Source organism: Protopterus annectens, chromosome 6.part1, assembly GCF_019279795.1.
Source record: "Protopterus annectens isolate FY-2018-M chromosome 6.part1, PAN1.0, whole genome shotgun sequence".
NCBI lineage: Eukaryota > Metazoa > Chordata > Ceratodontiformes > Protopteridae > Protopterus > Protopterus annectens.
The window spans coordinates 427,660,426-427,685,669 of NC_056738.1; positions in this window are offsets into that span (position 1 = coordinate 427,660,426).

The following is a 25,244-nucleotide window of genomic DNA, read 5'->3' on the forward strand; positions in this document are numbered from 1 at the left end:
CAGCGATTTTTTTCAGGGTGAATTGAAATTCAGTGAAATGAGTTTTCAGTGAATCAAAGTAGACTCGTGTTTGTGTGTGTGTGTGTGTGTGTGTGTGTGTGTGTGTGTATGTATGTATGTATATATATATATATATATATATATATATATATATATATATATATATATATATATAGGGTTCATATTACATTATCGAAATTCCAAAAGTTCGAACAGCAGATGTTCGAACTTGAAAGATCGAAATGTAGTAACATCGAAACATCAGAACAGCAAAATATATATATATATATATATATATATATATATATATATATGGATCTAGGACATTTCACCGAATGCACATTTCACCAAAAGTTAAATTAGTGTGCACTTTTCACCGAAAGCACAATTCACCAAAAATGGTATATGGCCTTGTCTCCACTGTAGTGCGACCCTGGAGTTGGTATATATAGTGGGGGGTGTAGCCCCCCACATATTTTAAATGTATTACACTACAAACATGCATACTTGCAACTGCAATCTGTTACTCTTATCCAAACATGATATATACTTGAAATATATGGGACACCCCCCCATGTGGGGGGTGGTGCCCCCCACACCCGCCTACTATATATACCAACTCCAGGGTCGCACTACAGTGGGGACAAGGCCATATACCATTTTCGGTGAAATGTGTTTAGGTGAATTGTGTTTTCGATGAATTGTGCTTTTGGTGATTTGTGTTCGGTAATATGAGTTTCGGTGAAATGTGCATTTGGTGAAATGTCCTAGATCCATGTGTGTATATATATATATATATATATATATATATATATATATATGTATGTATATATATATATATATATATATATATATATATATATATATATATATATGGCTTACTATGATAAGTATGAAATGTAGTTGGCTGAAATGCAGTAATATCGACTTGGAAAACCAAAAACGGAGTGTACTGATGTGCAAAATGTCGAATCCGCATACTAAAATGCGAATTCGACCTTACACCGACATTAGTAGTATGCAGTCTTATACTGCACCAAATGTAACCCTGCACCCCCTGTAAAATATATATTCCAACTCCAAGATCGCACTACAGTGGGAAAAAGGGTACATTTCCCGATCCCCATTGTACCATGATCTCTAGTTCAATGACCAACCTCATCTTTGCGAATGCACTGAGCATTCACTAAAACAGAACTCGTAGAAGGGAAGGATCAACAACACGGGTCTGCCAAATGTCATTTGACAACCCGTTGTCGGCAAATCTTCCCTCGGCAATTTAAGTGTCTGTGTGTGTGTGTGTGTGTGTGTGTGTGTGTGTGTGTGTGTGTGTGTGTGTGTGTGTATGTATCCATATATTTGGCTTAGTTCCTAGAATATTTTCTGTTATTTTATTGTATTGTATTGTTTATGCTATGCATGATAATAGGTCAACAGATATCTAGACTGTCAGAATGACAAGTCCTATACATCATTATCATAAATACCAATGGATGGGAATAATGTGAAGCCTTGTATTGTGTGATATATATATATATATATATATATATATATATATATATATATATATATATATTTTTTTTTTTTTTGCATATAATGTATATAGTCTGTTCCCTGGGGATTTTTTTTTTGTCCTATCTGGGCAGAGCTACTGACATCATGGCCGTCGCTCCACATGGTGTCAGCATTGGCCTCCCTCTTCAGTGCTGAAATCCTAACTGCAGTTTTCCAAATGATTATAGCACTGCTCCATCATCAGGGACATGTCAGATTATGTGCAGAAACCTTTTCATTTGTCCAGAAATGGGTGAGCTGGCAAAAAGCTACTCCTTCCCATCCCCCAGAGCTGGAATTTAAATAGTTCATAGCTACCAATTTCACTAAAACTGGTGACTCAGAATAGAAGTAAATGATGTGGCTCATTAACTGAATGATCTTAAATGCCAGAGATAAGCCCGCTTAACTTCAAGAGCCATATGAAAAAAAAAATACATATTTGCCATACCAGAGAATTTTAAGATGACCAGCAAAGAAAAGAAGCTTTGACCTCCTCGTTCAGACTTCCCTTCTCCTCAACCACCCCTCCCAGATACTTGAACCTGTTAACCTATTCCACTATCTTTACCATTAAGCCATTTGCCAGACAAAAGTCTAGAATGGCTTATCCTTCTTTATTCCTGTTGCCGCACCCATGTGGACCCAGGCAGTCCTCATATCCTGTTCTTTCTGTTCAGATATGTGCATTCAGGTCACTCATTGTCAACACCAATTGCTGTTGCCCCTCTTTATCTAGCAGATCCTGCAACTGATGTCTGAATACAGTCTTTTCCTTAGTATCACAACTGTGCTATAGGTCATAGGCTGAGACAATAAGTGCCTTATCCTTACACTGGAGTCTGATTGCCATGAATCTGTCATTGATTCTGTTGACATCCATCAATGTCTTCTGAAGCCTCTCCTTCACCATGCTTCTCACACCAATTCAAGTCTGTCCTTTTGCTGAGAAGTAGACTTTGGTTCCCAACCCCCCAAGTGGTTTTGCTACATTGGCATTCCATCTGGTCTCCTGGATACCTAGGATGTCCAGCCTCCATACCATCATGTCATCCACTTCCATGTTGCATCCTGTCAGTGAACCTACATTGATTGTTGCAATCCTTATGTCATGTTTGGTAGGTTGGTTTTATGTCAAACTTTTGCTCAACAGAGCTATCTCAGATAACCGTGTCAAGGCTAGCAACTCAACAGTGTAAAAATTGGCTCTAGATAATGCTTTTGTGTTGACTAATGTCGCCAAAAATTGCACATGGTATTTGATGATCATAAGTGGGTTGAAGATCTGGCTGGCTTTGACAAACACCAAGGACCCATGATAATGGTGGGAGGGGGTATATGCTCCTGTTGACCACTGTGTGCACACTATAAAGCCCAGCAGCCCTGAGTCAGTATGCTACTGGCTGGTCAGTGTCCATTTACCCAGTCAGGGTTACCTGGGGTAGCTCAGCTGAGTGAAGGCTGAATGTAAAACCAGTCTAACAGTTTTATTAACCAAAAATACGACATAAAATATCAGAGTCTGATGAAGTCAATTTGATATGATGAAAGCTCTTACTCCGTGTTTATTTTTTTGGTTAATAAAACTGTTAAGAGTCTTTTTCCAGAGCTGAACAGATTTTTTTATTGTTATTTCTTCCTAAGGACAGACTACACCCAGCAACTTTATCTCTTTTAAAGAAGTAGGTATTTCATAAATTTTGGGTTGTCTTGGATATAAATGTTCAGAAGTTGAGAAGATTATTTTACAAATATGTGTGAGCTCAAAGAAAATGGAGAGTTTTCTGCCATTTGAATTTAGCCTTAACTGCAGTCATAAAGTTATCTAACCAAGATTCATTGCATTGCTTTGTAACTGAGTCAAGATGCACTTTCTGGAAAAAAAACATCAGAGGATTATGGAACAATGTCTTGTTTTAATGTAAATGTACAAAAGCTGTATTTCAGCTCAGAAACAGAACTGTAAAACACAATGACATTTTTTTTTCATTTTCACTGATTCTTTTATTTTTTAACACCTTTATTTAATTTTCATTTAAGACACAGGCAAACACACATGTATGTAAATAAAACAAACCATGTTAACATGTTCAGTTACAAGCATTATACATTACATACATGCTTTTATACAATTATCCTTAATCCATCATGACATAAATTGCCCAATTCCTGCCTTTTTTAAATCTCATTCCTCCAAAAACATTATTCTGCATTTATTGTTCCCACAATTTCCATTTTTCTATGTAGTTTGCTCCTACCCTTTTCTAACGATCCCACTTCCAGTTATTTTATCCCTGTTGCAATAATCACTACTTCAAATACAGTTGGTTTAGACTTTGACCATTTTCCAGTAATTGCTTTTTTGGCAGTCACCAGAATTGAACCAAACAAGGCCTGACTATGTCTAGGTAGTTCAGATCCCATATTCCAGCTAAAAATAATTTCCTTAGTTGCACACATTTGCTATCCCAGTATTTCTGACAGAGTACTCTGTAGGGACTTTTTAAAGTCAAATCCATAGCACAAAGCCCAGGAGTGCTAAAGGATAAACGAATAGGATGCTCAAAGAGCATGTCCTACAACATGTTAGCAACATTAGGCTCTTATCTAGGAATAATCTGATTGCACAACATGTTAATAGTAGCCTCGGCATGGCTTTGCTTTTCTGGTTTTACAGATTCAACAGATGGGACCGAGAGGTGGTGACCTGGTTAATTTTACAGAACTATCTGAAATTAAATAGATAGCTGATTTACAAACCGATTGTGCAGCAGGTCTGAATGGTGTTTTTTCCCCTTGAAACAAGCCCTAAAGGGGTGTAGATTCTTGAGATGATGAATGAATTGATTGGTTATTACATCTTTTAAATAGTGGAGAATATTTTACAATGGTGAATCTGAAGAAGGGTATTTTCTGAGCATGAAAGCACTAATTCTTTTAAATTTATGTTAGATGCTGCACAGTGTGATGATTCCATTCAGTTTTTTTTATTGAATTTTTAAAGTCTACCAACTCATTACACTCCCAAAACATATGTTCCCAGTTACCACCATTTTCCCCATTGTACCTCCAATTTTTATCATTTACGTGAGGAAAAATATTATTTAGCGTCTGCTTATGGTATGCAAACACTTCCAAACAAAAATCCTAAATCTTATAGACTCTGTTTCACGTTTAGGAGACATACATATATCCTTCCATTATGTCCTCATGTATTGCTTATTCAGTCTCTCTTTCCAATCTTTTCTAACCTCCTCTGATTGATTGCTATAGTTACTGTGCAATATTTTATATGCCTTACTAATTATCCCTTTTTAACATCAGCTTCTGTTCTAGATTCAACTAAAAACTCTACCAGAGCAGGTATTTCACTTAGGATTCCCGTATCCCTTTCACTTTGCCTATACTCCGATATCAATCCCCAGTAGGCAGTATGTAGCCTGCTTTCCAAATGCATTTTTGCCGTCTTCTCAGTCTGTTACCTTTCCCTCTCTAGTTATTTGCTCCCAATACCTTGGTTTCTTTGCCAGTTTTCTTCACAAATTTCCAGCCCCCTCTTGACTTTTCTTTGTATCACTAATTGCAGTAATCCCTATCAGTGGAATATCATTTTTCTGTTCTTCAGTTGGCTTAGTTCTTAGAATATTTTCTGTGATTTTATGAATATAATATGCTGTATTGTTTATGCTATGCATGATAATAGGTCAACAGATGTCTAGACTGTCAGAATGACAAGTCCTGTACATCATTATCACAAATACCAATGGATGGGAATAATGTGGAGCCTTGTATTGTGTGATAGCAGTAGAGCAACCCTTTCCCTGCTTTGGTGCAATCTAGGAGTTAGCATATATAATTAGCAGGGGTTTGGGAGGGCATAGTCCCCCCAAAATGGGTGACTTAGGGAGGCTTGCCTCCCTGCAAAAACAAACAGTTTAGGTGGAATATTTATTTTATTTATTTATTTGCAGTTGGTTTACCAGGATAGTCCATTGGGCCAAGATGAACTCATTTTCAATGGAGTCCTGGGGAGAAAAGCTCCAGAAACAAGGTTACATAGTTTTTGGATATGTATTACAATATTTACAAAATTACATAGTTAAGCATTATACTGGTGATCAGCATTTCAGATGGTACATACTATAGAAGATATTCGTATTACAGTATTTACAAAATTACATAGTAAGAGTATAACATTTAGGTGGAATTACTGATGAAACTGATTAGGAGATGGAAACATTTCAGTGGAGATACTGAGAGCCATTTTGAGTAAGGAAGTTAGCTAAAGGATACAGAGTAATACTATAGGAGAGGCAGAAACAAGGAAATTGTAGGTAAGGAGGAGGAAGGAGGTAAAGGCAGACTTGAGTTCTTGTTGGTATGTAGGAGGAAAGAGGTAAAAGCAGTCTTGATTTATGAAGGGTGGGTGCAAGAGCATTCCCACTGGGTTAGTAGATGAGAGTAAAGGGATTTTTTGAATGTAAAATGGTTGAAGGTGGTACGAATAGCTGGAGGTAGGGAATTCCAGAGATGAGCTAGACTATAGGATAGGAGATTTTTACCTGGGGGTCATATTGGTTTGTATAATTCAATTAGGTTTTGGTTATTAGTTCTGAGTACTCTATTGGGCATGTGCATTTTAAAGGCAGAGGAGAGAGATGGACAAAAGAAGGGTTTGAAAATGAGCTTATGAGCAAGAGTAAGTTGAGAATAGATGAGTTGGTTGGATGCGAATATAAATACATGCCAGCATAATCCTCCTCCCTTGCCAGTAACCCCTTACTAACATATATTTACCACTGTTATCTTTTTTACCTCTTCTATCACTATTGTAGTTCCTCTAGCTATTAAGTATTCCCCTTTTCCTTTGTCCATGAAACTCTGCTGAGTATCCATCCTGAAATCCCTTTTTTATCAAATTCACATGCTCACTTCTTTCCAAATGTGTCTGATATAACATTGCTATTTATATTCGGCATTTCTTAATAAAATTCAATACTCTTACCTTTTTGTCTGCACCTGTGATGCCATTCACATTCCAAAACAACATGTTTAGTGTAGCCATTATGATAAGAAGTTATTATTCCCATCTATTATATATGACATCTTTTTTAAATGTCTGTTTCTAGCTTTTGTGTTACATGCACCAACTGTTGGTCAGGTTGATCTCTTATACAGTTCTTTGTTTATCCCCATTTGAACCTATGTCACATTTTACAAGATTTTTTATTTTAATGAAAACCCTCAAAAAAAAAACAGAATACTCTCAAAATCTATAAACTCAAAACACGCACTCAAAACTGTGTACATTTTCAAATAATGAAGTTTAATCTTCCTGATAGGAACAACTGCCCCAAATTATCAGCTGCACACACAGGCATAACTTAACCCAACATAAAGGTTATCTATGCTAAGACACATGCTACAGCCTGTATTCCTGCTTATGCTAATTGCTCTCTGTTCATGTCTTATCTTCATTCTCCTCCAGGATTTGAAAAAATGCTTATATGCTTTTGGAAAACATTAAACTTTAGCCTTAAGTGAGTGTTCTGGCTTTTATTGCTTTCCTTTATAAGCCCCTTGTCTCCATGGAAACCCAAGTTCCAAATGTACAGCTCTTCAATTCTCTCAGCTTACACCGAACATTTATTTGCCGAATGAAACATTTTCTTTACATTCAGTGTTCTCTTGTTTACTTGCTTACACAAAAAATGTTATTAGATGAAGCCAAAGGCCTTAATCCAGACATTCAGTTATGCAAAAGTAAGAGAGAACATATCTGGGACAAATGTGTTTCTCTTCTGCTTGGTGTACAGTGAATAATCATTTTCCAAAAACACTCGTCTCCAATTTTTAATATTTTGCCCTTTTGCCACAGGTTTGTCAGAATTAATTTGGAGCACACATACAATGTGCCCTTTCAATTAAAAAATCCTGCTGTGGTATATCAGTCAAGTTATTTATTTGTCCTTTCATAGAAGTAAAAGTCTGTCAATTCCAGTTTTTCATGGTATGACAGAAGATTTGAAAATGCCCCTGTGTGCTCTGTCCTCTAATTCTACCATTTTTTAAACATCTCTTCTTAAGCAGTCTCATACTCAGCTGGACCTTTCTTCATTTGACCTCTGATTTTTTGCAGTTTTGTCAGTTCATATGAGTAGCTCCATTGTCCAGCCTTTTGTTATTTGAGTTGGTATACTCCAACGTTTCATTTACTTTGATCAACTCTGAACACATCTGATTTATTTTTCCTCTAGATTACTGGAAGCCATGCTTTTCACTAAAGCTGGAGCTTAAATTGCTTTTTGCTGAACAGCTGCAGGAGTCTTCCCAATCAATGTTTTTGTTCACCTTTTCTAGTTGATTTTGTTTCAGGCTGTTTCATCTTTTCTAGCATCCAGGCAGTACACATATTAGCTAGTAAGTAAATTGACTAAAGCATGCAGAGTGTCTTGACTCCCAAATTTGCAACAAAACTGTAGAAGAATTAGCATTTTTGCTTGGATGTGTTTGCAAAGGTATTTTTTTATACCCCAAGCAGACTCCAAAGATTTTTCCCCAGGTAGATTGCAAATGTTGGATGTGTGATGGGGAAGAAAAAATGCAATTCATTTAGCCAGAGTAATTTTGAAGACCACTTCACTTAAGCCATTAGGGGGAAAAGGACACAAACAGCTGGTTAGACTTCTTGTACTGTTTAATTCTGTGAAGATGGAAATGTAGTTGTCTATGAACATCAAGAAGGTGCAGCACATATTTACCCTTATTAGTAAAGTTTGGAAAGAAAACTGGCAATTGTATGGACTGATTAATGTTAGTCTCAATGGCTACTTTAGACATAAAGGAAGGGCTGATTTGTAGAGATACCCTATCTTTATGGAAAATAATGTAAGGAAGCCTAGATGATAAGGCCTGAAGTTCAGAAATTGTTTTTGCCAAAGTGATAGCCACCAAAAGAACTGTTTCCCAGGAAAGAAACTTCTTATCACATTTGTTTGCTGGTGCAAAGGGTTTTTGAGATAATCCCTGCAGGACCACTGTGAGATCCCAAGGAGGAAAGGGGTCCTTGACTGGAGGTCTAAGGTGAAAAATTCCCTTCATGAAAGCCTTACATAATCTGGAAGTTGACAGAGAAAGGGATTTGTTTCCATTGTGGAAGTTGGATATGGCTGCTAACTGAAGTTTAACAGTAGAAAATCTAGCTTCATCCTTAAAAAGAGTAGAGAGAAATAAAAGGATGGCCAAAGTAGGAGCAGAGAAGGGGTAAGTATTCTCTTTTAAAACCTATATAGAGAATATTTTCCATTGGCTTCTGTAGACTTTCTTTGTAGAGGTCTTCTGGGAGGCCAAGATAATGTCACAAACCAGGGAAGCTAGCCTGGACCATCTTAATATCACTGGAAGTGGAAAATATATGCAGTCAGCTTGAGGGTGTGGAGACTGAGATGTTGACTTTTTGATGGGTGAGATACGAGATCCTGAGTGGGCACCAGTATCCATGGAGGATATTTCAGGTGAGAACAGAGAAAGAGGAACCATATCTGTCAAGGCCAGAAGGAGGCAATGAGGATGACTGAGCTCTTTAGCCTGCTTGCTTTCTATAAAAACTTTGGGATAAGTGGAAGGGAGTGGTAGGTATATAGGAGACCTAGGAGCCAATTGTGAATCACTGCATCCCTCGGTGACTCCCCCAGAAGTGGGATAAGAGGAAAGTACTTGCTGCAGTTGTTGAGGGGAGAGGCATATAGGTCACAGCAAGGCTGGCCACAGCAGCTTAAAATCATAATCATGTTCACTACTGCTTGATTGAGGGACCACTCATGAGGAATCAAAATGGACCTGCTGATTCTGTCTGCCAGCATGTTGATTTTCCCAGGTATGTGGGTTGCAATTAGAAAGTTGTCTAAAGAGATCACCCATTCCCAGACCCTCATGGCCTCTCTGCACAATGGGTAGGAATGGGTTCCTCCTTGTTTTTTGATGTACTAGACTACTGACGTTGTTGGTATGTATTGCAACAGTCTCTAGGGGGAGTACATCCTGAATGGCTTGCAATATTAGAAGGACTGCTCTCATCTCTAGGACATTGATATGCAACCTGGTCTCTGAGGGTGACCATGTGCTTTGGACCATCTTTCCCTTGAAATGCATCCCCCTCCCCAGTTGGGAAGCATCCATGGTCACTGTGGCTGTTGGGAAAGGAAGAGGAAAAGGCCTGCCCAAAAACAGATCATTTGAATGGATCAACCAGTGAATATGACATTTACATATCGGAGTGAGTTTGAAGGGAACAGACTGAAGCTGGTGAAGAATAGACCACTGTACTGCAAAAGTCCATTGGAGGATTCGCATGAAGAATCTTGCTAGAGGAAGTTGAAGTTTGGCACCTGACACTGAACCAGGAGCTTGCAACAGTTAATTTGGCTGGAGGGGATTGATGAGACAGCAAGTCCCATGCCTGATTTATCAGGGAAGTGATGAGATGAAGGAGCAATGAGGCCACCTGAGCCTTGGTATTCAGTTGAGTTCCTATAAATTATAGATTTTGAACAGGAGTCAGCTTCGATTTAGAAGATTTATTGTAAAGCATAGGGAGTTGAAGATCTGAAGCAAGTAATTCATGGCTTGAATAAATTAATGCCTGGTTGGGGTGGTGAGGAGCCAGTCATCTAGATAGGGAAGCACCTGTAATCCTTTGAGTCTCAGGTGAGCTGTCACGACTGCCATGCATTTGGTAAAAACCTGGGGTACTGTTGTGAGTCCAAATAGCAGTGCTCTGAATTGGTAAGGATTGGCTCCCAGCCAAAAGTGCCAATGTCTTCTGGAGCCCCTGTCTATTTTGATGTAATAGCATGCATCCTGGAGATCTATAGAGCACATCCAATCATCCTGGTGCAGAAGCAGCAGGATTGGCTGAACTGTAACCATTCTGAACTTTGACTTCTTTACATACTGATTCATATTCTTTAGATCCAGGATTGGTCTTAAGTCCACGCCCTCCAGAGAGAATTAATCCAAGCTATTAAGAGCTGAGGCACCAAGGGGAAGGGATGGATCCGACAGTGGTGGAGCCAAACCCAATCCCCCAGGCTCAGCGCCAACTTCTGGGATCCGACACCTACTCTGATCAGAAGGAATAGGAGCAGGGCTGGTCAGGGAAACTGACAGAGTCAAGGAAGGAGGATTCTTTGGATATGGTTCTGACTCTCTCTGGTACCTTGGATCCTGGAACTCTGAGACTCCTGGTTGGATCGGAGAAGGAGACTGAATAGGCTGGGCAGGTGCACTTATGGATCCGAGAGGGGATGGAGCTGGCAACACCCCCATCTGCAACTAAGCCCTAAGAAATTTTCACATCATGCTGTCCATATTGGCCTCTGTCAAGCTCCTAGAGGATCTGGATGAAGCTGAGGAAGCAGGCCTAGAATGTTTGATTGGAGTTTGGAATAGTTGGGATGGCAGAGCCGGGAAAACTGATTGCATCACAAGTTCTGGAGATTGTCTCTAACCATTGTAGCCAAGGTTCTGGGATTTGAGGGCTGATGTGAAAGGCAATGATGAACTGGCCAAGGCGATCACCCCCGTTGGCTCCAAAGAGTCCTGTGGATCCAAATGAGGCATGATCTTCTTCAGATCCAAAGGGGCAGGATCCAAAGGTTTTTTAAGCTTTTCAACTGGCTCTGATGAAGCCCTCAGAGAAACAGGGAGATCCTGTTTCTTAGACACTGTGGAGCTGTGGGTTTTATTAGGGCTTTGAGCCCCAGGAGAGGAAGAGAAAAAAGCCGGGGAGCAAGCCCTTAAGAATCAACTTATTGTGGCTGTCTGAAAGGGCTCTAAGATTAAATGCAGCACAGACATCACATTGCAATTTTAAGTGTTATAGCCCCAAGCAGTAGACACCCTTTTTGTGGGCATCCAAATTGGGAATCTTGTGCCTACAAGAAGTGCATCTTTTAAAACCAGTTGGCTTTTCAGACATAACTGGCGACAGTACCACAACCTACAACTCTAACACAAAGGCCACGCAAGAAAATACTATCAGTATGAGCTATGTGCTCTAAGAAAAAAAAAAAAAAAAACAAGTTAAACACCTTAACTACTATCTACACATGCTAGCAACTACCAAAAAACGTTTAACACGGAAAGATTTTTTTTAAAAACAATGATGGGAAAAAGTTGTAAGAAGTGCGGAAAGGCACTAAAGGAAGAAGCAATGGTAGGGCAAAAGACAAGAACCCTAACACCAGTGAAAGCCTAAAATTAAAACAGGAGGAGTAAACAGTAGTATCAGTACCAAGCAGTTATGACATAACAGTGAAAGAAAGGTTGTACCAAAAATAAACAAGAAAATTCTACTCTTACAACTCGAGATTCAGAAACCATGCCCTGTCGCAATGGCGGCAAATGAGATCTGAGGACTTGGCAATTGATTAGGGTATTATAGGTAGAGGGAGGAGCTTAAGATTCAGATCCTAGTCTTGTGAATGTGGGTGAGTCAGCTCTGAGGGGTGGATCCATAACCCATCAGTGAGGAAGAATGAAAAGGACAACATCAGATTTTGAAGAGTTTCTAGACCTTATCCCTCTGTTTATTTTTTCACACTGGAAAAGCTGAAATCAAGCTGTTGATTAGTGTGAAGCTATTTTTGAAGTAATTGTAAACCCACACACACACTGACTGTAATTATTATAATGATCCCTACTATAAAACATCAGTGATTAAACTACCAAATCCTAGTTCATTAGTAAAAACTCACTGAACCAGCAAGTGTGCTAAAATTAGGACTTTTACTCTACTTACAGATTGTTTTTGCAGGGGCATGGGCAAACTGCCTTACATCATCCACATCCCTCTCCCTAAAATATACCAATTCCAATGTCTGCCATCCTCAAAGAAAACAACAAACCATTACATTCCTTCATACACACAAAACATTTTCTAGTAATGTAATAATCCTGAATTCAGTGAACTGTCAAGTTAGTAAGTTCATTTCGAAGAAGTGGGATTTGATAATTTGTTATTTGACTGATCATTATGTATCCATTAACAGTGGCTAACATTGCATTATGGGGTGTAAAGGGCTTTGAGTTGTAAGTAATCTACAGCAAATCTGTTCTGTGTAAACATTTAAAAATTTACTCTTGCTCTGAAACTTGGACTTTTATGTTCTCTTTGTGGGTTTTCATATTAAGCAACAATCAGTCTTTATTGTGATAAATTATAGTGTTAATCAGGTGTGTAAAAGTACATTACTGCTGTTCTTCAGGACAGATGGACAAGTTATTTTTTCTCCCAGGAAAAGGGTCCCACTACTGGTAAAGTCCATAGTATAAATTCAGTTAAAACACAAAAACTTCCATTTATCATTGTCTGTGGTACAATTCTTAGCATCTTATTTGTGAAGACTGGGCACTGTTTGCATACAGCTTTAGTTATGTACTTTTTTAGTGTCTGACATCTGTATTTACATTTTCATTTTATGTTAACATTTGAAAAGTCTGATAGCCCACAATTCTCACTGTCAAGTTTGAAGAATATGACATCTATTTGCCCTAATAATATAAGGGGACATAGTCATGGATCTTACCCATAAATGACTGTTCTCTCTATGTACTTCAAGTGGAGGAGTTTAAATATCCTGGGATCTTGTTCTTGAATGACTACAGTAACATTACTACAAGTAATATTACATACTATATATAGATAGATGCTTTTAGTGGGAGGTATTCGAGGCACAGCCCACTTTGAGGAGGCATTGGTACAAACAAAGGACACAGCAAAGAGATTATACTAATTAGCTTCCCTGGGAACATCTGGAGATTACACAGTATGATCTGGGGATAGGGAAGCTTAGTCTTCCCATTACAAAAAGGACAAGTTATTACATAAAAATGTTCAAATTCTAAAAACTGATACCCTCATTAACAATTTAAATTTTGACCAGTAAATGTTTATCAGAGTTAGGAAAGCATATTCTGTAATTCATCTAACTCTAAATGTATATTTATTCACACCAAAAGATCACTGTAACACTTTATATCTCACAGATACAACTAATTTTTTAGGCTTCAAACAAGCAACCTTAAAGGACTAGGAAGGGGAGAATAATTCCTTACTAAAAAAAAATCACAGGTTTGGAAAAACTTGAATTACTCAGAAAGGCTTCAGGAAATGCCATTATATTCTGTTTCTAACAGTTTACTTACATGTGTCATCTGCCTGTTGTATAAATTCATAGTTTCATACATTTTTACTTAGCTTACTTCTAAAGGACACATGAGAAGCTCAGCCACACCACCCAGTGTTGTGAGAGACTTTACAGTGAACCCCATTAAGAAGACTTTCTCCATATATTCCCGGTGAAAATTTGCATTCACCAATCCAGTCATGCTTTTAAAGGATGCTAGGAGAAATACTCTGCTTGATAGGTAAGGACAACCTATTCAAGAAATGGGGGTGTACGTTGTGTTAGATATCCTGTCATAACATATGGTGTTGCTGACGTGGTAGTATAGGTTTAGGTCTTTAGAGATGGTGTTTGTTTTCTATTTGTGTGAGTTCAAGCAGTACTAGGTCTTCATAGCCTAAAAGGCTAAATAATGATCACCTCTTAGGTATCTGTATAACAGAGACTACAAGGACAGGGATTTTAGTCTATCAGAGTAGTTAAGGGTACTGAGACCTGAGATCTTTTTGGTAAGGAAACATTTAGGTCTCTCAAGCTGGTTAAGGTGCTTAGAGAGGTATATTCTGAAGGGTATATTTTATTTAGTGATGGTCCTAATAAGGGATGAATAAAGTGGGACTATAACTTTTTTGAACCTGGATGAGATAGCACAAAGGATAATTTTTGCAAGGTACAAGGATTTTCTAACCACCACATAGGCAAGAAGGTTAAAGGAGAGTAAGCTTTTAACATATGTACCCAACACCTGATGAATGTGTCATATTTAAGTGAAATGTTATATCTGTGGTAACTCATAGTGATGCTAGATTTACTAAAGAAAACCATGCTGCATTTGTTGGTGTTGAAGGTAAACCCACTGGTGAATACATCAAATATTTGTTTGGTCAGCCCTTACTGGAGAATGTGAGTATCAGAATGGGATTTGATAACCAACCCCAGTTTGCAATTATCAGCAAACTTAGTTTACCATAGTCCCTTGATACTGGCTTTTATATCACAGAAGTGTATACCAAATAGGAGGGAACCCAGGACAATGCCCTCGCTATGGAACACTCCAGTGATATTTTTCTACCTACAGCAAATACCCCGACCTTGAGAGTATGAGTTCCCTCAGACAGGCAAATACCAATCTGGCAAACTATGTATGGATTAATGTTGAGTTGGAAATAATTCCATCATGGGAGATAGTGTCAAAGATCATGTCATGGTCCAGATAAGCAGTGCGAACTGTATGACCTTTTCATTAGCCCTTTCAAAGACCTCAACCAGGTGGAGCAGGCATGACCTGCTTTTTAAAAGCTTAACTGGTGTGTAACTAGAGATAAAAGGTCACCTACATCATTTTTTATTAGTTCAGCTATAATATGTTCCATAACCTTGCAAGTACTAATAGTAAGATTAATAGGTCTGTAATTCCCACAGCTAGTAGAAGGTGGTCAACACAATTACCATTCTCCACACTTTGGAAACATAGCTGGTGGAGAGACTCAAACTGCAAGGTGGAACTTTACACATTTCAGCAGACATCCAGGGATACTGTCAGGACCCAATGAAAAGGTGTTTTTAATTTTGGAAAGTGCCAAAAAGACTTGGTCCAAATATCTGATCAATTCTGTTTGAATATCTATGTAATGCATTGCTAGAGGACATAACACAATAAATTGGGAAACCTGGTACTTAAAGCAAATGTAAGCAATACTCCAATACTCCCCTGTTACACTTAATGGCAGTGAGTATTGTTCAACTTTTGTTTTTGTTTTAACTTGAAGGATGGAAATTTCTGTTAATGCTGACAGGGTCTGTTTTAAATCTGATGAAAGCCTGTGGTACTAGGAGAGGTGATGCTGCTGGACCAAGTAGCTAGCTTCCTCCCTGTTGCACTTAATTGCAGTGGGTAGTCTTTTATTTTTGTTTTTATTTTAACTTGAAAGAAGGAATTCCTGTTCATGCTGATGGGGTGAGGGTTAGTGAGCTTACTTATTACAAATCACATCGAAGAGCAGTTAATTTAGCAAGATGAATGTAATGGGTGAGTTCATAGTACTTTTGGATTCACTCATTGACCGTTCAATGTTATTATTATTATTATTTAAGAGTTGATTTGGTTAATTGTTTTACTAGTCATTCCTGCTGTGGATAAAATGGATAATTTCTGCCTTAGTGTCTTTTTGGACAGAGGATTTTTAAAACTTTGTTTTGTATATCAGATGCATGGCATACACTTAGGATGGAACATGGATAGAACAAGTGACAGATGTTTGAAATTATTGGATAAAAGTCCTATAGTTGCCAGTGGTAACAGTATTCAAACTGAGAATCTTCAGGAAGCCAATCACATATTTCCTGTTGTACAAATTGTAAGAAAAAATGAAACCCAGACTTACCTTATTATCCAGTGTGCAGTTAGTACTCAGAGACTGAAGACAGTATTAAATCTGATCTATCAAAAGTTACAAAAAAAGATTCTATGATTCAAACAGTCAGTTCTTGGGAAAAGATGTTCCAGATAATGTGCTATTGGTTGGTGGTGTTACTTTAGATAATTTTGAATGTGACAATTTCTTAAATCAGGTAAATGACTTAGGTAAGGGAAACTATTTAACAGTTTGAATAAGGGGGCTGATTCTCATGGTAAAAAAGTGTTTCAGGGAAAATGAAACACTGGAAACTGACAATGGAGGTTGAGAAATGGTTAAGAAGAAGAGAAGAATGGCGATTGGTGCGACATAAATAACAGTATGGGCAATTGTGGTACTTCTGGTGAACAGGAATCATCATTATCAGGGAATAATCTGGTAATTCTTATTATTGGGAATTCAAGTCTTAGAGGCCTAAGAATTTTTTTTCACTAAGTTTAGGAAGGAAAGGATCATAGTTTTATCATTAAATGAGTGTACAATAAGAAATATTAGAGTGGCTTTAGAGAAATTGTATGCAGGGAACAGAAAATGCGAAGTAGTGATAATTAGTGGAAATTAATGATGTAGATAGGACAAAATGAATGGGCCTTTACTTCTGAGAGTAATAACATGTGCTTAAGTGAAACCTTTAATTTTGTCCTATCCTTTTGTGATGTATTCCTGCACAACATTATAGTCACGTTTTACGTAAGGTTGCAGTGAATTTCACCAACATCACTAGAAGGGAACATTTCAAAAAAACAGTTTTGGTTGTAACACATTTGGGAAAAAATGTGGTTTAAAGCAAACTTTTTTTGTTGAGATATTTTACATCTTAGACATGTTGTCATTAGATTCCTAAGCAAGATACTTAAAGACTGTTTAACCTCTTATTTTTTTTTTTTTTTTTTTTTTTTTAGAAAGAACAAAGGGGGGAGTGGTGGAGTGATAAATATGTATCCTGTTTTGAACTGCCTTCTAAGCAATGCTTGGAATTTAAACAAAAAGATTAATGATTTGGAGGACAGGACCAAGGCTTATAAGTATGATGTAACTTTTATTACCAAAAGATGGCTCACTGAAATGAACAAGCCACTGGCCCTTCCAGGTTACATCTGTTATCATCTCTTTGGAAAAAAACAGAAGAGGAGGTGGTGTTTCCATATACATCAACAATTCTTATAAATCAACAATGGTTAGTAGTGCAGACTAAGATATTATTGGTATTAACATTATTGGGAAAGGTTGTACTTTGCAGTTGCTCTGTTTCATAGATTTTGGTCCTTATCTAGTTGTGATTTAAAAGTTTCCAGTGTAATGCTAGAGAAGTGTTTTTTTTACAGGGGTTTGGTATGACTCTGGGTGATTTCAATGTACTGTCTGTGGCCTGGGACAACTAGACAATGATGTAATTTCCAATTTGGTTAGATCCACTGTTGATCTTGGATATTCCCAGTTGGTCAAAGAACCAACTAGGGAAGGCATTGTATCTGATGTTTGGATCAAGAAGGGTTTTGTAAACAGTTATTGTAGGAGTAACTACGGACCTATAGGTTCTAATCATTTACTTGTTTACTTGGAAATTGAAAAAGGAAGAAGCGAGTTTGGTTTAAAGCATAATTCTACAACATTGAAATATTATCAAGCAGACTAGTTACAAATAATGGACTAGAAAATTGGAATTGGCAGGTAGCTATGGAAGATAAAAAATGTTGTAGCTTAATGGGACATTTTATGAATATATATATATATATATATATATATATATATATATATATATATATATATATATATATATCCCTTATTGATCATTATATTCCAAGGACTGATAATAGCAGTTGTCAAAAGAAATGTAAAAAAATGGCATGGCAGACTAGTAAAGCTGATAGGCTAGGAAGAAAAGTGAAAGCCAGTTGGCAGAAGTTTAAGATAATTCCTCATAATATTAACAAACAAAAATTAGGAACAGATTTAGGAATTTGCTAAGATCTGCTAGAAGGAAATATGAATGTAAGTTAGCAACCTAACTGCTGATAAAAAAGTCTCTCTATAGGTACCTAAAGAGTTATAGGGTTTATTCTTTTTTTAAAACACTTTTATTGCATTATCACTTAAGACATAGTAAAATAGCTGAAAACATATTTTCTGTGGAGAAATTGTATTTTGTTCTCACCGTTGTGGGGCTATCATGTTTTTTCACTGTGTTTCTTTTTTCTATAAAAAGTAACTTTTGTGGAGTGGTACTTTTACTGGCATTTGATGCTTGTCTTCCCTGGGGAAGGTCATCATTTTCAGCTTGACCATAGACCAGATTGCCAGTCCCATGGTTAGTCTTATTTGCAGCTACAAAAAGAAAATGTTAGGCCAACAGCCTTTGCCACCACATCAGGCTAGTTATTTGCCTCAGCCACAGGTAGGTGACTCTGCTGTGGCCTTTTGCTATACCTCAGAGTGCTCATCTTTTACTCCAGATCCATGTGGTGCAGCACCTACAGCCACTGTCGGCTAGGATTAGCCATGTCCTCTGTGGCTGCTGGAGTCCCCTCAGTGGGCAAAGGAGAGACACTCTTGTCAGTCCTGGGAGAGGGAACAGGGAAAGTTTCTCTTTTGTGTCAGAATGCTATGCCTATCCCTGAAAAAGTAGCTGGCTGCCACTAGTAACACCATTTGCTCCATTTTTTTCTATCAGAAAGACTACTTTCCCAGTTACCTCTTTTTTCCCCATCACACCTCCAACATTTGTTATCAACCTGAGGAAAAATTATTTGGAGTCTGATTGGGGTATAAAAATACATATGCAAATCATTCTGAGTAAAAATCCTAAATCTTCTAGACTTTGTTGCATATTTGGGAGCCATACATATGTCCTCCCATTGTGTTCTTGTGAACTGCTTATCCAACCTCCTGTGATCGATTCCTATAGTTGTCTTGCAATTTTTCATATACCCTACTAACTATCCCTTTTTAACGGCAGCTTCTGTTCTAGATTCAACTAAAAAGTGTTCCAAAGCAGGACTTTCACAAAGGATTCCTCTATCACTTTCTCTTTGCCTATACTCTGATATCAATCCCTGACAAGGATGGTAGTCTGTAGCCTGCAGTCAAATGTCTTCTTGGCATCTTCTGATTCTGTTACCTTTCCCTTTCTAGTTATTTGCTCCCAATACCCTGGTTCCTTTGCTAGTTTTCTCCATTAAATTCTAACTCCCTCTTGCTTATTCTCTGTACCCCTAATTATACTCATCCCTAGCAGAGGAATCTCCTTTCTGCATTTTCGTGTTGGCTTAATAATACTTTCTGCTACTTTATGAAAATATTATTCATGGCTGTTGTTAATCTCCTTGAGAATCTGCATCCAAAATCCTACTCTCTCCTTATTTCTTGAATTTCTGTCCTGATTTTGTTATGTATATGAGCCTTAATTGTGTAGCTCTAAAATATCCCTTCAAATCAGGTAATCCAAAAACATTTTGCTCTATTGACCCTTGCCCTCTTCCCCTCCTAGATAAAATCTTTCAACTCTTTGTTAATTACTGTTAACAACTTCTCCTCTGGGTGATAATAATATGTCTGACCTGTATGTAAAACTAAAGGGACTGAAAACATTGTATCTTGCTATCCATATCCATATATATATATGAGCTTTCATTTTCTTAGTTTTTGTATTATCCTTTGTTTAATCTCTTCCCATATATCCTTAGCTACCACAGTATAATCATTTTAATCCATACTCCTAAATACTTCATTTTATCATGTCCCCATAAATATGGGTATTGCTTAAATCATGTGTGGGTACATAGGTTACAGCTACAGCTTTTGTTTTGTCTTCATTCATTTTATATCCTGAAAAGACTTGAAACCGTCTCAGAATGTTATACAGCACTGAGTTTTTTTTTTCATCAGGTACAAAATAATATTGTCTGCACATAAAGCCAGCTTATCTTTATTACAATACCAGTTATATCCTTGGATTTCTTAGTCTCTCTCATTTTCTTTGCCAGTGGCTCTCTAAATAGCAGATAACAGAGGGGAAAGAAGACACCCCTGCCTGTTTCCTCTGTTCAGGCACAGCTTATCAGAGAGGAATCTTCTCACTTTAGTTTTTGCCTCCCATCCCACATATATCATAATTAACTTCATTATTGTATCAGGGAATGCAATGCTTTCATTGCCCAACTCATAAACTCCCAGTGTACTCTGTCAGTTGCTTTCTTTCCATCGAGACCTACCAACAACAGAGGTATTTTCTTATATTCTGCTTCCCCCTGGATCATCATTGTTCTGTTGATGTAAACTGTTTGCCTCCCCTACAAAAAAACACATTGATCTATATCTATCAATTTTGGCAGCACCATTGCCATTCTTTTAGACAAACACTTTATATTCATGATTTAAAATTGAAATGGACCTATACGAAGCTGGGTTTGATGGATCTTTACTGTCATCAGGTATTACAGCCACTACAGCTTTCTTCTAGAATGTTGGTGCTTCCTCTCCTTTTAAAATACTATTAAACAAAACCTTCTAGATCTGTATCACTTTTTCTCTTCTTGTTTCTAAACTTCCACAGAAATATCATCTATTACTGGAGACTTTCCTGCAGATTGTTTATACAAAACCATTTTTATCTCATCTCCTACTAGCTTGACTGTTAATTGTTGAGCCACATCTACCTCTAACTTTGGCATACATAAATCTTCCATAAATATTTTCATCTGTGCTTTTTCTTGATTTACATATTCCTCAGCTTTATACAAACTTTCATAAAATTTCCAAAACATCTCTTATACCTCTACAGGATCTCTGGTTATTTTTCTTGTTATAGGCTTCCTAAGTTGGGCAACAACCCTTTTGCTTCCTGTTGCCTAAGTCATTTTCTTAAACATTTTTGTACTCTGGAGTTATCATCAAAAAGTTGCTTAACAGCAATCTTTCTAAACTCATGCATATTATCCAAATACTCCTTTATTTTTTTTTTTCAAATAACTTTTCATTTTGTTTGTAACATAATATCAAAACAATACAATGAGAAAATACAATAGAGAACAATTACACAGTTTCTGAATTAAAAAACATTATATAAATTGGTGAATTAGCAAGACAAAATAAAAACAAGACAATAAAATGCCTGTTCTAAATCTAATAAATCTAATAAGATGAAATAAAAAAACACACTAAATATGTACAATATTAACAAACTAAAAGCTAAAATGCTATCATATAGAGAAGAGGGTTAGAAGAATTGAATGAGTTATAAGAGATTACAGTGGATCCCCAGGAATAACACAAAGTGGGGTAGATGCCATATGCCCAGATAAATATCAAAGGGAAAATAGAATTAATCACAAAGAATTAAGTCAAATAGACAAACCCAGAGTTTACTAAAATAGGCTTTTTTACTAGGCCCTTTTATAATGAACTTTTGCGCCGAAATATATTTCAAAGCCATCTCCTTGAATCCATTCCAACACAATTTAGTGCGGTCCAACCAGTTTTTAGTGATATATAATTTGGTGAGGGAGCAAAGAATAATTAGAACATGCTGTTTTAGCTTGGGTAACTTCGTGTTAAATATGTGAAGAATCGCTGTTTCCCAAGAGAGGGTGGATTTATGATAACCCATTTTCTCCAAACAAACTTTTAAGGAGCACCAAAGTTTGTGGGTATGTTTGCAAAACCAAAAAATATGTAGTAAATCCGCTTTTGGGAAGGAGCAGGAAGCACAAGAGGGGGAGATTTTAGAATCAAATTTATTTAGCACAGAGGGCGTATAGTATGAATTGTTATTAATCATTAACTGTGTGTAAATGAGTTTTTTAAATTGGGATAATTCCAGAGTAGTTTTTATGGCAGATAATTTTTTTTCTTTTGTAAACAGAGTACCTTGGTTGTCCCAGTAAGAGGAGAAAAGGCATACCGAATTATGTAACATGGAATTTATGAGGTCATAAGATCTGGAAAGCATTTTCTCAGAGCTTGAAATAGTAGATAACACCTCACAGAGACTGGAAATATTTTGAAGACTAGTCGAAGGATTTGTAAATTTTGTTAGAACAAGTTCTCTTAATTGACGTAAAATAATCGTGTATTTATTATTGACTTTAAGAATCAGACGTAATTCGGACAAGGGTTTATCTTTGTATTTAAAAATGTCCCATGCAGTGATGTCTTTGATAACTGGAAAATCAGAGAGATTAATCATCAGGTTATTGATTTTAAAATTAGGGTTGAGGTGAAGAGGTTGGAGAAAATAAAGAGATTCTTCTAAGTTAATCGATTTTATCAGGTTTTGGAAAACTCTGATTTTATGTTTTAGAGTACAGGATAGTTTGTATTTGTTAATGACAGGAAGAGGAAGGAAAGGGAGAGCTTTAGGATTGATTTTCTTGGAAAGAACATGTTGGTACCATATTTTCATCCATGAAGGGGAGGAGTTATAAGTATCTGGGTTTAGATTGGAAATAGGTAAAATTCTATTTGCACAAATAACCATGTAATAGAGGTGAAAGTTTGGCAAGCTTAGGCCTCCTTTACTCTTAGGGTAAGTTAGTTTAGAATAGGATATCCTAACTGACTTAGGAAACCAAATAAATCTGGCTAATTCTGTATTTATCTTAAAGAATAGGGCATTTGGTATAATAGGGTTAGAGGCATTCAATTGGTAGAGGAGTCTAGGGAGAACATTCATTTTCACTATCGCAGCTTTTTATAGAAGGGACAAATTCATGAGTTTCCATCTTTGGAGGTCCTGGAGAATTTTGGACCATGTTTTTAGAAAATTGTTCTGAAGCATAGATGCTTAGTTATGTTCAAAATGTATGCCCAGGTAATTAAGATTAAAAGTTGTTTTAAAAGGAGAATCAGGAAAATAATTAGTTTTATGGTTCACGGGATTAATAGGAAAAATGTGTGATTTCTTATGATTAACCTGATAATCTGAGGCTTCAGAGAATTTGTCAGTGGTTTCCATGATTTTACCTAAATCTGTGTTTGGGTTTTGGAAGTATAAATTAAGGTCATCAGCAAAGGCAGAAAACAATATATTAGTATTTAGAATTTTAGGGATCGAGTGGTGAGTATTCTGAGCGAAGTATAGAAAAAAGGTTCAATGAAGATGTTAAAAAGAAAAGGAGCTAGAGGGCACCCTTGTCTGGTTCCGTTTGTAATCTTAATTGGATTGGAGATGTTTTTATTCACATATAAGTAAGTGGAGGAGTTTTCGTAAAGTACCTTGATCATTTCAGAAGAAACTTTGGGTATATTAAAGTGAGTTAATGTTAGGAACAGAAAATCCCAATTTACCCTGTCAAAAGCCTTTGATGCATCTAATGTTAAGGCATAAATCGGATTTCTGTCTCTTTTTGTAAATTGTATTAAAGAGTCTAGGGTTAAAGTATTATCCCAAGTGTGTTTGTGACTCATAAAACCTGCCTGATCAGAAGAGATTATAGAGGGCATAATGTTTTTAAGGCTTTTGGCCAGAACACTGGATAAAATCTTTATATCAACATTCATTAATGAGATGGGCCTGTAATTGTGAGGATCTGTTTTGTCCTGTTTATTTTTTAAAATCAGAATAGTTTTCGAGGTATTCCAATGTAAGTCCGAGATCCCATTTCTTATAATGAAATTGAATACCTTTAGAAGAATAGGAGAAATTGTTGAGTTAAAGACTTTAAAAAAATTAGAGGTAAACCCATCTGGGCCTGGTGATTTACCTAGTTTGAGGTTGTTAATGACCATTTGTATCTCTTGGAGCTCTAATGGAGCCGACAGCATCGACTTTTGATTCTCATTCAGAGAGGGGAAATTAATAGTATTCAGAAAATTTAACATGAGAGGATTAAATGTTTTATCAGCTTTTTTGCTATAAACATCAGAGTAAAGAGTATGGAATAGCTGTATTATTTCCGAATCAGATTTATAAATTTTATTCTGATATTGTAACTTTGAAATTCTGGGGGAGTATTGATTTACTTTTATTATTCTGGCAAGGGTCTTAGATGGAATTGGCACCCACTCAGAATAAGTTGCGATAAGTCTTTGTTCTTGCAAAGATAAATTTTGTTGATGTAGCTGTAGTAGGTCTTTTTGGGTATCATTTATCAGTTTAATAATATCAGGATCAGGGTTAAGTCTCTGTTTCCTTTCCAATGTGGAGAGTTTTAAGGTTAAGTTTAGCTCCTTCCTTTTATTAAGCTTTTTATAAAAGGAAGCTTTGCTTATCAGGAGGCCTCTCAATCTGGCTTTACAGGCCGCCCATTGGATATCTATTGGTATATGTGAATACTCAAGACTGGTTTCTAAATCTAATAATATCTAATTGGTTTCTTGAATTATGTCCTTATTATATAATAAGTTATTGTTTAATGTCCAATTCCTGTATACGGAAGTTAAAGGTGCCTTTGAAGTGAATATAATGTTTAGGGAGATCTTTGCATGATCAGATAAAAATCTAGGATCAATAGAGAAATTTAGTTTAAAGTTTGACAGGAACTCAGAGATTAAGAAGAAGTCTAATCAAGACCAAGTGTTATAACATTTCGAATAGTATGTATATATTTTATCTTTGGTTGTAATCTCACTGAAAGAAATTGTATCCAAAAGGTTAAAATCTGACATTAATGCTCCAAGAGCTAAACAGGCTTGAAAGTTATATGCTAAGGATTTGCTTGTACGATCTAAATCGGGGTTTAAAACAGCATTCCAATCACCGCCTAGTACAAATTGGTAATTTTGAAATGTGCCAAGAATATTGTAAATTTCCATTATAAAGATTTGTTGTTGTGAACAAGACTCATAGACATTTAAAAAAAGGACTGGTTTAATGGAATTAGGAAGTGTGGAAGTAAAGTAACACCATCTACCTTTTTTGTCTGAATTTACCTCATATATTACCCCCTGGAAGTATTTTTTAATTATGATGGCAACACCCTTTGAGTTAGAACTATCACCTGCAGCTACAATAGACTTTATCCATTTCCTTTTTGTTTCTTTTGACCAATCTTCTTTAAGCATATGTGTTTCCTGCAAAAAACATATATTAGCTTGTGATTTAAACATCAAATGTAGTAGGAGATTTCTCTTAGCTTTATTTTGTTAA